The sequence below is a fragment of the Pseudochaenichthys georgianus genome, chromosome 16 (genome assembly GCF_902827115.2).
Source record: "Pseudochaenichthys georgianus chromosome 16, fPseGeo1.2, whole genome shotgun sequence".
NCBI classification, from domain to species: Eukaryota; Metazoa; Chordata; class Actinopteri; order Perciformes; family Channichthyidae; genus Pseudochaenichthys; species Pseudochaenichthys georgianus.
Window position 1 is genome coordinate 26,240,749 of NC_047518.2, and position 15,982 is coordinate 26,256,730.

The 15,982-nt window shown below is 44.0% G+C and overlaps 1 protein-coding gene across 3 annotated transcripts in view; it reads left to right on the forward strand.

Moving 5' to 3' along the window:
• The window catches only part of osbpl3b (oxysterol binding protein-like 3b), a 59,435-nt gene that overhangs the window by 932 nt on the left and 42,521 nt on the right, over positions 1-15,982 (forward strand). The gene's annotated exons all lie outside the window — the stretch shown is intronic.

Below are 15,982 nucleotides of genomic sequence, written 5' to 3' on the forward strand. Positions count from 1 at the left end.
CTATAATTTCAGGACTTACACAGGGTTATCTCAGCTCATGCGGGTGTTGTGTCAACAGTGCAACAGAGGAGGCTTTTCAAGGGCTGTATGTGTGTGTTTGTGTGTTTTGGTGTGTGAGGCTCAATAGGGGCCATTGAGTTTCTGTAAAAAAAATGTAACATCACACTAAGTAAATGTACGCACATCCAGCCTCTGATTGGTGAAGGGCAAAATCAAAACATGTGCAAAAGTCTCAACACTAACATCTGTTTTCATTCTGCTCCGAAGATTGTTTGTTGACTAATATGTTTCTCTTGCTGCTCCTGAGGTTTGTCTTTCGTAACACACCCCAATCACTAATTGCAGTCAAACACATGGAGACAGGGAGGGAGGGGAATCAATAGAATTTGTGGAATGCAGCAGCAGGAAATGAAACATCTCTTTGTCTGTGCAAAACATATATTTGAATCAGCACTGGGGCATTGCATAAGGTCACCTCCACGGTTACTTCAGCTTTCCCCTGGTATATCTTTGAATAAATGTGCACAAGCTATAATTTAGTGACACAAATACAGTAACCTGCTCCATGGTAGTTTTTCTAAAAAGAAAAAAATATACTTTTTAGAACAGCTGCTGAACAAGTGAATAATGCAGGTAGTGGGTAAACATGACTGGGAGAACAGCTGTTGTTGTTAGCATCTTGTGCATCCTGCATGTGGCAGGTGTTGCCTCCCATTGCGTGGTCAGCAAGCCCCCATAAATAATTCAAATTGGTTCACATGTTGATATGTGGTTTAAGGTAAAAATAAAAACTAAGAATATAGACCATGTCTGCAGGACTTGTTGTACTTGTTAATGACACAAACGGTTGGTCACAACTTTCACTTATTAACCCTCCTGTTGTCTTCGGGTCAAATCTGACCGATTTACTACTTTCATCAATCATAACTTTTTTGTTTTACATTCGATTGCATTAAGGCTTTATGATATCCTTCACAGTAGACATTTGAACATATAAAATTACTGATCACCACTTTCATTGAATTGTGGATTATTTAGTCAACTTTGTAACACCCATGGTGACCGCCATAAAGAAAAGGAATTAGTAACCATCCGGATCAGATAAAACACACACAAACACCCCCACCCCCACCCCCACACACACACATACTCACTCTAGATGTGTTCCCCCCCTTATGTGCCCAATCCCCCCATGTGAATCACACCTGGCACTCACAAACACACACAAACACACAGAACAATTTGACACATTTCCCGCTCTTATTTGCCCATTCCCCCACATGGATCACACACAATACATGTTCAGTGTCTATTCTTTGTATATTTACTGCAATGTATATTTACTAGGGCTGTCAAACGATTACAATTTTTAATCAGATTAATCACAGCTTAAAAATTAATTAATCATGATTAATCACCATTCGAACTATGTCCAAAATATGCCATTTATTTATGTATATTGTTGTGGGAATGGAAAGATAAATGAAGGAAGGCGGACATATCAATTTAACATACAGTATCTATGTTTATTATAACATTTTTCTGCATGTCAAAATGAAAGACAACTATGGAGTCAGATTTGGGTCAATATTCTAGCGCGTAAAACAAGCTACTCACGAGCTGAAAATGTGCTTTTACACGCGCATAAAATGACCCTCGCGCGCAGATTAAACCCCCGCGAGCGGCTCTGCGCGCGAGTGGCTCTGCGCTCGCTCGCGAGAGAAACAGCCTTCTTGCTCGCTCGCGGGAGTGTCAGCCTCGCGGAGTCTGTCTACGCGCGCGTGAAAAGTTTCTGGCACTTTGGGGCGGAGCCACTGGACTTTGATTGACAGCTGCAAGGAAACCCGGGGTTGCCAGGTTTGATAAATGCCTGAACTACCAAGAGCCGAGGAGAGACGGCAGCAAAATCAGTTGGACGAGATTGAATGGTAAAGTTGTCCATATGTGTATATATAATTGTTGCATTTAAGTGATATATTGGTTGTAAAAATGTATTTGCTTGATACAAAAGGACATTCTTTATAACCAATTGCTTTATTATCACGCATTTGTAATATTTGTATGCTAGAACTTTTTGTATTCTTTTTGAAAAATAAAAAATAAATAGCTCACTTGTCATTCATTTTAATCCTTAATTATCCATCCAACACTGAAAAGGTGGTCCTTGTGAAGAGTCTCATCACTATATTCCCTCAGCTGAAAGTCATTTACAACAATAGTTTGCTGAAGATTAAGTTTGTTTTAACCAAGGTATAAGGTTTTTTTAGGTGTGATTTTATGAATGATCTATTCTGTCAACATTTGATGAATTAGAAAAATATTAATGTTTTTAAATGTTAACAATTATTTTCTTAATGACATATTGTGCTAATGAAATCCTTGTAAATAAATGTCCAATGAATTTATTCTTGCATTCAATTTTTTTGAATAAAAACCATATCCACCACCTGGTACTTCGTCATTGACACACAATGTGCAGATATAACACAATCAAATGTTAATTCTGGTTAAAGAAATATAACACAAAATGTGCAGAAATAACAAATGAGTGTGTTCATCTTGGTTACACATTTATGACACACAATGTGTAAAATGTGCACATTGTGTGTTAGGGGCATGTAACACATTTTGTGTGTAAAAATGATTTACACATAAATAAACACAACACGTGTTGTCCCTGAGCACACTCTGTAGGTGTGTTGAAATTCAACACATGTTGTGTCATATTTGACACATCCCTTCTAAGAGTGTTCAGCAGACAGTAGCTAGCAATTTTCGACAGATACAGCCCACTCAAAAATATATTGTTTTATATAAAATAAATTTTTATATATATATATATATATATATATATATTAGCTGTACACTTTACGAATATAATAGTTTTTTATGGACAATTTTACCATTCAATCTCGTCCAACTGATTTTGCTGCCGTCACTCCTCGGCTCTTGGTAGTGCAGGCATTTATCAAACCTGGCAACTCCGGGTTTTCTTGCAGCTGTCAATCAAAGTCCAGTGGCTCCGCTCCAAAATCCCAGAAACTTTTCACGCGCGCGTAGACAGACTCCGCGAAGCTGACACTCCCGCGAGCGAGCAAGAAGGCTGTCTCTCTCACGAGCGAGCGCAGAGCCACTCGCGGGCGCAGAGCCGCTCGCGGGGGTTTAATCTGCGCGCGAGGGTCATTTTATGCGCGTGTAAAAGCACATTTTCCGCTCGTGAGTAGCTTGTTTTACGCGCTAGAATATTGACCCAAATCTAACTCCATACTCTCGCGAGCGAGCGCAGAGCCACTCGCGGGCGCAGAGCCGCTCGTTGGGGTTTAATCTGCGCGCGAGGGTCATTTTATGCGCGTGTAAAAGCACATTTTCAGCTCGTGAGTAGCTTGTTTTACGCGCTAGAATATTGACCCAAATCTGACTCCATAGACAACCCACACACCTATCAATCATCAAACCGTGGGGTCTTAATTCATTACGTTTTGATTTCTATCAACGGGGGAGTACTTCAGGAAAGTCGACAGAGGGGGGGGGCGGCGGTGGCGGCTAGTGGAGTACTTCGTGACCACAGAGTGTGAACGTTGTGATCAGCTGTTTTAGCGCAGTTCTCCAGTGAAGGGGGGAGTCTCCCTCCGCAGCCGGTTGGCGTAGTTTTGGCACAGTTCCGTTGTACAGACCGACGTTAACAGCAGCCCTGTCTGTGCACACGGAGACCGACTCTGTCGTCCGGTGATCTAACCGCCTTCTGGAAAAGCTTCACAAGTACGTCGGTACGCAAATGCGCTTTGTGACACAAGTGACGGTACGCATTTCAGATTACGCACATAACCTGCGTACCGGTTATGTGCACCCCTGTACCAGAGCCATATTATTACTATTATATGGCTCTGCCCTGTACTACAGCAAAAGTATTCTGCGTCGGGACTTCCTGCAACAACACCACGCCGTTATCAAAGATGTTCTATTGAGAAGACGATCACTACGTGACAAAAGTTTTCAAAACCGTGGCTACTGAAATCAATCTTACTAACTGCTGTCTGTGCAATTTACTCTGCGCGAGTTGGCAGACTCTATTTTGCTTACTTTAACATCATTTTTCATGGTGGGTCTAAGCCATTTCTTGGTATGGGTGTAGCCTACCACAGCCATACCCTGGCGCTGCCACTGGTGGCACGTATGGGGCGGGCCATTCTGCACATGCGTTAAATGCGTTAAATATTTTAACGCAATTAATTCAAAAAATGAATTACCGCCGTTAACGCGATAATTTTGACAGCACTAATATTTACTGCAGTGTTTCATGTACACCAGTAGTCTGATACCATATTTACAGTTTGAAAGGGTGTTAAATGAAATTTGGTGATGATTAATGGTTTTTGTGTTAATGTAATAGCAGTTAAAACAGGACCGGTCAAATTTGACCGCGAACACCAATGTAAGGGGGGGTGGACGAAGACAATAGGAGGGTCAAGATCACCTGCTGTGACTGTCTTGTTATTACATAATTTCTGTCTGATCATTCAGACAGACTTGAAGTATCACATTAGTGACATGTTTAATGCTAGGTAGGTGCTCTTGTTGAGATTCCTCAAGGCTGAAGAAAGCTGGAAGGCTGGTTCATAACAAAGCATCTGCCAGACATTAGCATGAAACTTTAACGAGGGCTTCACAAAATTATTGGTTATTCTCCTGGTTTGTAAGGCTGAATTATTCAACATGTACAAAAACGTACAGGATTGCAATTCCCCCCAGTTTTCAACAATACGATGTATTTTGAAATGTGCATGAAAAAATGCAAAAAATGTTGCGGTATTTTTTCCTATTGGATCATCCAACCAGTCAATCATGCAGTGAGTGATAGATGCGATTCAGTGAAGCTTTTCTGGGAGTCTTCGAGCATTTTTGACATGCTAGAGGCCTGGCTCTTGGTGTGGCAATGTCAGTCTGTCAATCCAATTTATTATCAAGTGGATTTCATTTCACTATTTCCCAACTATTGGCTGGATGGCCAAAAACGTAACTTCTACCTCAACCCTTATTTGTTTTTTGTCTATTAGTGAATGTTGGCATGCCAACAGGCTGAACTAGGTTGGTGAATATAGCAAATAGCCTATAACCTGCCTCATATCAGCATGTTAATATTGTGATTGTGAGCATGTTAGCGTTCTCATTAAAGCAACATTTAGCTCAAAGCATCGCCGTGCCTGATTACAGTCTCAGAGCTGCTAGCCTGACTGTTGGTCTTGTTGGTAGCCTATACATTGACAGCTGCCATAATTAAATGTCCCTGCTGAAACAACCAGCTTAGACCAGCTAAATTGACCAGCCTGACCAGCCAGTAGATATTAGGCTGGAATGGTTGGTTGGTTTAGAGGGGTTTTGGACACTTTAGCTGGCCAGGATGGCTGGTTTAAACCAGCCATCCTGGCCAGCTAAAAAAACCAGCATAGACCAGAATAGTATGCTGGTATGCTGGGCTGGTCACCAGCATCCATCGATCACCAGTTTATGTTTAATAATAGTATTAAATATAGCATGCTGCAAGCTTACCAGGATTCCAGGTGACCAGCATACATTGTTTAAATACCGGTAGGATTATTTAAACCAGAGAACATAAATATATTACAAAGATTCATTGTGTCATGTATTCTGGTATCTACCAAAAGAAAGACATTGTATAGTGTTCATAACAGTATTTTAATTAAATAAATAGCCTCTCTGAAGAACCAGCACCTTACCGTGGTAGAGAGGTTTGTGTGCCCTGATGAACCTGGGGGCTGTGTTGTCTGGAACCTTGTGTTCCTGGTAGGGTCTCCCATGGCAAATTGGTCTCAGGCAAGGGGCCAGACTAAGATTGGTTCAAAAGACCTCATGAAAGACGACACAGGAAGTGAGGATACCCGGCCCGGAGGAAGCCCGGGGTCCCCTTCTGGAGCCAGGCCCAGAAGGAGGACTCGTCGGCGAGCGTCTGGTGGCCGGGCTTGCCACGGAGCCCGGCCGGGCCCAGCCCGAAAAGGCAACGTGGGCAACACCTCCGCTTCTCCGTCCCGCGGGCCCACCACCTACGGGAAACATCGATGGGGTCGGGTGCGCTGCCAGAAGGGTGGCAGTGAAAGCGGAGGGTCTCGACGGACCAGACCCGGGCGGCAGAAGCTGGCTTTGGGGACGTGGAACGTCACCTCTCTGGGGGGGAAGGAGCCGGAGCTTGTGCGGGAGGTGGAGCGGTACCAGTTGGATCTGGTTGGGCTCACCTCTACGCACAGCGTCGGCTCTGGAACCTTACTTCTGGATAGGGGTTGGACTCTATTCTTCTCCGGAGTTGCTCAAGGTGTGAGGCGCCGGGCGGGTGTGGGGATACTCACAAGTCCCCGGTTAGGTGCTTCGTTGTTGGAGTTTACCCCAGTGGACGAGAGGGTCGCCTCCCTACGCCTGCGGGTTATGGGGGGGAAAACTCTGACTGTTGTGTGTGCTTATGCACCCAACAGCAGTTCAAAGTATTCGGCCTTCTTGGAGACCCTGGAAAGAGTCCTGTATGGGGCTCCTGAAGGGGATTCCTTAGTCTTGCTGGGAGACTTCAACGCACATGTGGGCAATGATGGAGACACTTGGAGGGGCGTGATTGGGAGGAACGGCCCCCCTGATCTGAACCGGAGTGGTGGTTTGTTACTGGACTTCTGTGCTAGTCATGGATTGGCCATAACAAACACCATGTTCGAACATAAGGATGCTCATAAGTGTACGTGGTACCAGAGCACCCTAGGCAGAAGGTCCATGATCGATTTCGTTATCGTATCATCGGACCTGAGGCCGTATGTTTTGGACACTCGGGTAAAGAGAGGGGCGGAGTTGTCAACTGATCACCATCTGGTGGTGAGTTGGGTCGAGTGGCGGGGGAAGCCTCTGGATAGACCTGGTAAGCCCAAACGTGTAGTTCGGGTGAACTGGGAACGTCTGGAGGAGGCCCAAGTTCAGGAGGCCTTCAACTCACACCTCCGGCGGAGCTTTTCGGGCATTCCTGTGGAGGTTGGGGACATTGAACCAGAGTGGTCGGTGTTCAAAGCCTCTATTGCCGAAGCCGCGGCGGGGAGCTGTGGTCTCAAGGTCCTAGGTGCCTCAAGGGGCGGTAACCCTCGAACCTCCTGGTGGACCCCGGTGGTCAGGGAAGCCGTCCGACTGAAGAAGGAGGCCTTCAGGGATTTGTTATCCCGGGGGACTACCGAGGCAGTTGCAAGGTACCGACAGGCCCGAAGGGCAGCAGCCTCATCCGTGGCCGAGGCAAAGCAGCGGGTGTGGGAGAAGTTCGGAGAAGACATGGAGAAGGACTTTCGGGCGGCACCAAAGTTGTTCTGGAAAACTGTCCGACACCTGAGGAGGGGGAAGCAGGGAACCATCCAAGCTGTGTACAGTAAGGATGGGACGTTGTTGACCTCAACTGATGGAGTGTTTGGGCGTTGGAAGGAACACTTTGAGGAACTCCTGAACCCGACAACTCCGCCCTCTATGTTAGAGGCAGAGCTGGAGTATGACGGGGGATCAACGCCAATCTCCCGGGGGGAGGTCACTGGGGTCGTCAAACAACTCCACAGTGGCAAAGCCCCGGGGGTGGATGAGATCCGCCCGGAAATGCTGAAGGCTCTGGGTGTTGAGGGACTGTCATGGTTGACACGTCTCATCAACGTTGCGTGGAAGTCAGAAACAGTACCGAAGGAGTGGCAGACCGGGGTGGTGGTCCCCCTTTTCAAAAAGGGGGATCAGAGGGTGTGTGCCAATTACAGAGGCATCACACTACTCAGCCTCCCCGGGAAAGTTTACTCCAAGGTACTCGAAAGGAGGGTCAGGCCGATTGTCGAACCTCAGGTTGAGGAGGAACAATGCGGATTCCGTCCTGGTCGTGGAACGACGGATCAGCTTTTTACTCTCGCAAGGATCCTGGAGGGGGCCTGGGAGTACGCTTATCCGGTCTACATGTGTTTTGTAGACTTGGAGAAGGCGTATGACCGGGTTCCCAGGGAGTTACTGTGGGAGGTGCTGTGGGAGTATGGGGTGAGGGGGTCTCTACTCAGGGCCATCCAATCTCTGTACTCCCAAAGCGAGAGCTTTGTCCGGGTCCTCTGCAGTAAGTCGGACCCATTTCCGGTGAGGGTTGGCCTCCGCCAGGGCTGCGCTTTGTCACCAATCCTGTTTGTAATATACATGGATCGGATTTCGAGGCGTAGTCGTGGGGGGGGGGGGGGTCTGCAGTTCCGTGGACTAAGGATTGCACCACTGCTTTTTGCAGATGATGTGGTTCTGATGGCTTCATCGGTCTGCGACCTTCAGCACACACTGGATCGGTTCGCAACCGAGTGTGAAGCGGCTGGGATGAGGATCAGCACCTCCAAATCTGAGGCCATGGTTCTCAGCAGGAAACCGATGGACTGTCCACTCCAAGTAGGGAATGAGTCCTTACCCCAAGTGAAGGAGTTCAAGTATCTCGGGGTCTTGTTCTCGAGTGAGGGATCAATGGAGCGTGAGATGGGCCGGAGAATCGGAGCAGCGGGAGCGGTATTGCAGTCGCTTTACCGCACCGTTGTGATGAAAAGGGAGCTGAGCCAGAAGGCAAAGCTCTCTGTCTACCGGGCCATTTTCGTTCCTACCCTCACCTATGGTCATGAAGGATGGGTCATGACCGAAAGAACGAGATTGCGGATACAAGCGGCCGAGATGGGTTTCCTCCGCCGGGTGGCTGGTGTCTCCCTTAGAGATAAGGTGAGAAGTTCGGTCATCAGGGAGGGACTCGGAGTTGAGCCGCTCCTCCTTCGCGTCGAAAGAAGCCAGTTGAGGTGGTTCGGGCACCTAGTTAGGATGCCACCTGGGCGCCTCCCTAGGGAGGTGTTCCAGGCACGTCCAGCTGGGAAGAGACCAAGGGGTAGACCTAGGACCAGGTGGAGGGATTATATCTCTTCGCTGGCCTGGGAGCGCCTTGGGATCCCCCAGTCAGAGCTGGTTGATGTCGCCAGGGAAAAGAAAGTTTGGGGCTCTCTGCTGGAACTGCTACCCCCGCGACCCGACCACGGATAAGCGGGAGAAGATGGATGGATGGATGGAATAGCAATAAATAGCTAGTTATTATTAGGGATGTCCCGATCACCTTTTTTTGCTCCCGATCCGATTCCGATCATTTGATTTTGACAATCTGCCGATACCGATTTTTCCCGATCCGATCTTTATGCAATGCATTAAGAGAAAAAAAGGTAACAGATAACGGCTGGTCATCCAACGCGATGAATTCAGCTATCTTGGCTGTTATTTTTTTGGCCTTTTCACTGTTCTGGGGCAGTTTCTCTTTCCTTTTAAAAGTCTCTGAAAGTGTCGGTTGTTTCAGTGCCGTTACCCGAGTGGCCGCTGTGTACTCGTCGTGTTGTTATTGGTGTTTGTTTCTCAGGTAGCGTATTAGATTGGTCGTGTTGAACGTAGCTCTGTTCTTTCCACCACGCGGAACCTCTGCCTTGCAAACATTGCATCTGGCTGTTACACTGCCTTCGCTTTCAATTTTATAATACTTCCAAACTCCTGACATTTTCTCTGTCCCGACTCCCGAGTCACCAGCTGAACGTAGCCTCTCGTTAGCTTACTGCTACTATTAGACACTGCGCCCACTCTGTTGCCAGATTTGAGAGAAATAAGCAACCAGGTCTATGAAAACAAGCCCAAAGAAAGCAACACATACATGATGTTGTGTAATTTTAAAACAAAACTAAGGCCTCAGGATTACTTTAAGACGTGAACATGGTCATTTTTGTTTTGTAACATTAAATAAAGTAATACAAATATTTTATAAAAAAAAATAATAATAATTCCCGATCCCCGATTTTTTTCTCCCGATTCCGATCTTTTGAAAATCACGTGATCGGCTCCGATCCCCGATCACGTGATCGGGTCGGGACATCTCTAGTTAATATAATAAAATACACAGTAACAATACAATAATTATACAAATAACAACCAACCTGCAAATCAACCTATACATCAAAATAAATATATTATCTAAAACAGGTGCATTTGATTTAAAATAAAAGTAATGAATAGAATTAAATATTTAAATGGTAACAAAAACAGTAACACTATGTATGATAAGAAAAAGGCAACAACATTTGGGCTGCTGTGGTTGCCAGAACTTGACCGTTAAAGTATGGTAAAATACATTACAAATTACAGTTGGTTGGCATAGACGTTACAGTCAACAATTGCTTATGGTGAATTACAATGGCAAAAACAAATAGAGCTAGTGTACACGGCAGGGTTTCCCACACATAGACTATACTTGGGCCGGCCGCCCAGGTATATTAACGGCCGCCCAAGTATATTTCGCGACCCATTTAGGTTTTCTTTTTTTTATAATTTCTTAATAATTTTTTTTTTATAATTTTTTTTTGTATTCGTCCGTGACCACGACGCCATCTGCGATCGATTAACTTGTGGACAATGATCCCTCGCTCCCTTGCACTGATCTCGCCTCCTTCTGGCCTGTTAAGTGGCCTGCCTCACACAGGGTGACTGGCTGTCCACATGATGTGGCCTGCCGACATGGCCACTGTCATACAGATCATAAATCAAAGCCCTTGATTGGTCTCTGTGTGTCATTCAAGCTCGGGATAACCTCAGCTCATGTGAGGTAAAGGACTCTCTGAGTGTTTAGATAGTTAACTTAGTCTAAGTTCTCAGTGGGTCTCAAACGGTGTGGTCACCATTTATGTAAACACATATTTACATTTCAGTGGGTAGTGATTGGTCTAATGGATAGTGAGGAGGGCTGAAGATCGGAAGGCTGTGAGTTCAAATCCCGCCAGGAACACCACCACTAGCGTGCCCTTGAGTAAGGCACTTAGCCCTTAGTTACTCCAGGGAGAATGTCCCTGTAATCAGTCATTATAAGTTGCTTTGGATAAAAGCGTCAGCTAAATGAAATGTAATGTGATTAGTAAAATATGCATGAATAAATAAATAAAAAGTTAACTAGGTGAAAAAAGGTAAGATACACTTTTAAAACTTGTTGAGAGAAAACTAGTCTGTGCTGCTGCCTCAAAGAGGAGCAGGGGGAGAGGAGGGAGACAGGAGAGGCTGATTCAGGAGCACAGACACACTCACAACTATAAATGAACCAAAAATAAATTAATAAACAAGTTTCAGTGTTTTTTTCATATTGGAAATGGTATGTTATTGGTTATGGCCATGATTTTATGATTATTGAAATGTATACAGTTCTGTTGAATATAGGCATTTCCATAGATCTAGTCTCTTTATGTTCCCCTCAAAATGCACCAGATTGATGCATTTAACTCCAAAATAAAAAATAAAATCTTACCGGGGGGGCATGTCCCTGGACCCCCATAGAGGATTTGAGGTCGACCCCCACTAAAGATCACATGGACAGGTTCCTAAATACATTTATAAATACATTTATTTTTTAAATAGTAACCCATTTCCATATGTTCATGTGTGGGTAGTAGATTTAAACTATAAGGCTATCATTATGGGCCCTGCCTGTACCTGTTCGCTCTGCCATCGCGTGAAGGGTCTGCTAACAAGCGACCAACAGAAAGGTTAATGTTGTTGCACGTCACCTCACCCCCCCCTACCCCCCCCCCCCCCAAGTATATTTCAGATATGTGGGAAACACTGGCAGTTAATGGACCAGCACCAGAGGCGTTGGAGCTGTTCTTCATGAAATCCCAGAAGGATGAAGTGCTCTGACAAACAGTGCCATCTTTGCGCAAAATGATTATACAGGAATGAAAAGTCAATACATAAAGATGTTGTTAAAACTTTTTTTTTTTTTTTCGGGCACCTTTGTCGACTTGCAGCCTAAATACAAAGATAACTCCACTCCTCTCCTAACACTGCTTACCTCTAATGAGCCTTGGTAGAACTAGTGTCCGAGTCATAGAGTCCAGAACTGACTGAAGACATGTGGAACAGAGTCATAGGGTCCAGAACTGAAGACATGTGGAACAGAGTCATAGGGTCCAGAACTGAAGACATGTGGAACAGAGTCATAGGGTCCAGAACTGACTGAAGACATGTGGAACAGAGTCATAGGGTCCAGAACTGACTGAAGACATGTGGAACAGAGTCATAGGGTCCAGAACTGACTGAAGACATGTGGAACAGAGTCATAGGGTCCAGAACTGACTGAAGACATGCGGAACAGAGTCCCATACAGGCATGGTTCCATGTACAGGAAACTGGAACTTTCATATTTTCTGCCTGAAGATTCACAAGTTCTTGATCAGGTGTTTGATGTGGGCTGACATGATCCTTTCGGCAGTGATGAATAAAGAAAACAAAGTAAACATTTTTAATAATAGTAATGATGGTAGCAACAACAATATTAGTATACCTATTTATATAGCACCTACACAATTGCAAAGTGATTCTCACAACAAAAATAAACAAAACAATATCAACAATAAAAAACAAATTACATTATTATAGGAATGTTAAGAGACAAAGAAATGATAAACATTCTGAGAGGCCGACTACAAAAGGTAGACTCAATGGCTCTTGGTGACATTAATGAGCAGTCCCAATAGATGCTGTCGTATAAAAAGAAATAGAATAGGTCCAGATTTCTTCTATTTTGTGTTGGATGATTTGTTTTATTGATTGCTGATTGATGTTAAGATGTGTTTTACAATGATAACAAAAAGATTATTGGTATTGGTATCAAAAAGATTGAATATCATAGTTTTAATAAAATCACTAGCATTAAAGGGTTTATTCAACAGCAGTAAAGCATTAAGTTGCTAAATTAATGTAATTTGTAATTAATACCAGAGCAGGCCCCCACCATACATCATCTCACATAATTCAGAGCTGATAAGTACGTGTGCCACGAAAAGTGTGGTGTGTGAGATCTGTGGGAAACGTACCGGTTAGATAAATGCCCGTTTTGTTCAGCCGGATAATATCCACATGTCTACCCTACTTTTATAATTTTCGAATCATAAATTTATCGATTTGATTTATGATAGACTTTTGAAACTACAAGAAGATAAGGAGGACTTTTACAAAAAAGTAATAGAGATTTTTGTCCAGAAGGATAGGCAAATGGACTTCATCTTCAAGTCAAGACCACAATTTTATTGAAAATGGGATCTTACTAAGAGAGAACAATTACATTTAAACGATACAATTAAATGTTTTGGGTATCCTTTTGTTGAACTGTCTGTTTAAAATTAATCGAAGCATCAGACTAAAAAAGCTTATGAAAATATTATATTTTGATTTAGGTCAAAATATAATATTTGTAAACCTGAAGAGTCAGTGCCAGTGGCTCACCAGCCATGAACCGCACTGCAGAAGCTTATATATAGACATCTAAGTTTGTTGTGCCCTACCACTTTTGTACATATACAAACGCCACTGTCCATATGTTTCTGTTTTGGTGGTCGTGCCACAACCGTGCATGTATTCACAAGTCATAGGTGCGCTAGAAAATAGCACTACACCCCTGCAATGTGTGTGAAAACAAGAGAATGTACAGCATGTTTTGAAATTGAAGTTGCGTTGGTGTTTGTGTGTTGGTTGTTGACGGCAGTGTGTGCCCCCCCCCGTGGTAAATGATTGCCCCCCCATTCGATTTGTTCTAGTGCCGACCCTGCCTCCAGAAGGACTTTTAGTGCGTTTCCCAGTAGAGAGAGCTGTCAGAGCGGTTCCTCTCAGAAGAGCAGCTGCTGGGCGGAGTCACAGAAACGCTCAACTGATCTTCTCTAGTGATGGGAATTATGGCTCTTTGAAGGGAACCGGATCTTATGGCTCCGTTCCTTTGCGAGAGCCGTTCAAAATTGCTGTTCAAAAGAACCGGTTTTTTTTTTTAAAGGGGGCGGGGTTACTCGGTTTATCTGCGAAATATACCTTTTATAAGTCAATCAAATGTAGCCCTGTTTTGACTAATGATTTATATGTGTACACCTATATCACTTAAATGATTCAATACATCCTTTGTACTGAAGTATTTAAAAGTAAAAATTACATTTTTAATATAAATGATTTGCTGTGGCCGATTGTTTTTTCATTGCATTTACAGACCCTTGTAACCACGCTAAACAAAAAAGCAAATAGCAACACCTATACAAACTGACAACAAATCTTTGCTGAGCCTAAAAATAATCATAAATAAATAACATAATGAAAATAAATATAGGCTATTGCAATGCTCAAAACAGCAGCATCCAACAGTCTCTAATCCTCCCGTCGTTCACTTAAAAGAGCCGACTCTTTGAGCCGACTTGTTCGCGACTGACACATCACTAATCTTCTCTCCCTGACCGTTAGCGCCAGTCAAAACCATGTTTTATACCGCTTTGTTTCAACCACTGCCATCTCGTCGTTCCCCCGTGTCCCGCCCTCTCTGTCTGTCTGTGTCTGTTTCAGTTTCGCCAGCAAGACTGCTGGTAGACCGGCATAAATACCAGCTTCACCAGCATAGACTAACCAGCCTAACACCAGCAACCATCTTAAGCTGGTCTATGCTGGTTTTTTCAGCAGGGGTCATCTTCATAAATAAAAATAAACCCTAAAACATACAAAAACAGCTTTTCAGTACAGATTTTTTCATACGGTTGTGGCAGTTTATTTTAGCAGAGATAAAGTCCTGCTGTAGGCTCATCCCTTCTCCAGTTCAGAGAAACCACAAAGTAAATCTCTCAAGACGTGGTAACTCTTCTCAGTCGCACAGTGTATCTCTTTCTGTCCATAAATGGAAAGTTATTGAAGACAATGCCAAGTCTAAATATATCCTGACTCGAAGGACTTGGCAGTGCAGATGTTCTTTCAAGTTAGGCCTATTTTTTCTTAGGATCAAGGATCAGCATACAAACACCTCAATGTCATCAACTTCTATTCTGGGTCAACACCTCTGAATTCATATCAGACCAAATGTGGAGATGCTATGCTGTGGGAAAGCAACTGCTGGATGTGGTGGTCTCGCAACTTGCTACATGTGACACATCGAGATGAGCACTTCACATTTACGTTTTTCCCCGCTCTTTTGTCAGTGAGTGTCGAGCTAAGCTGTGACTATTCTCTGCGTCCTAATGAGCTGGTGCTGAGTTGTGAGGCTGACAGGCTCCCCCACACTATGAATGTAACAAAGGAGAGGACCTTTACCACACTGGGGGTTATACAAGAGATAGAAATAGAGACAGGGAGGATGGGGGCTATGTGAGGGGAGGGAGCACGTTGAGGATGTGGTTGATTAACAGGATGTGTTTGTGTGATACAAAGACATGAATGAAAATATGTCTTATGCTGCAGGAAGATATCAAGGAGGGACTTTATCCGCATCTCTCTACAGTTATTGCAACTGTAAATCTTCAAGCACTTTCTCTTGAGGTGATGGGTAGAGAAGGCTTCAAACTTCATTTCACCTCTATAAAGATATAAGATTGCAGATATGGGAAAATTAAGATGGACGCTTAATGCTCAGCGGTCTCAGTGTTGATTTTGAAGTGGCTCCTTCATGGTCTTGGCAACCTATCACCACTACGCTTTAAGCAGAGCAGAGTCATGCGTTGCCATCTGTGTGTCTCCTTCAGAGAGGGTGTGGTCTGGCAAACATTGCCCTGCATGGTTTAGATATGTACCAATGAATACAAATGTCATGTTGGGATGAGGCCATTTTTGTATGTGTTATTTCTCTGAGCTTAAATGCACATGTTGACCTGCGTAATTGCTAAATTAATATTTGTTCTCCCTCCTGTTACATTCAGGGTCAAATTGACCCGTTTGAAAGTTTGAAAATCTACAAAAAATACTTTCAAGTATTTATTTTTTATGAGACTTCTTCTACTTACCTTAATTAGTGTAATAAATAAGTCAAATGATGGTTCATGTCATGCATTTGGAACCCCCCCTACATGTCTATATCACAGAGATGGTATTCGGGTCAATCTGACACGGCAGTGAAAGTGGATGCTAAAAGGGGTCAGAGAAACACACACAC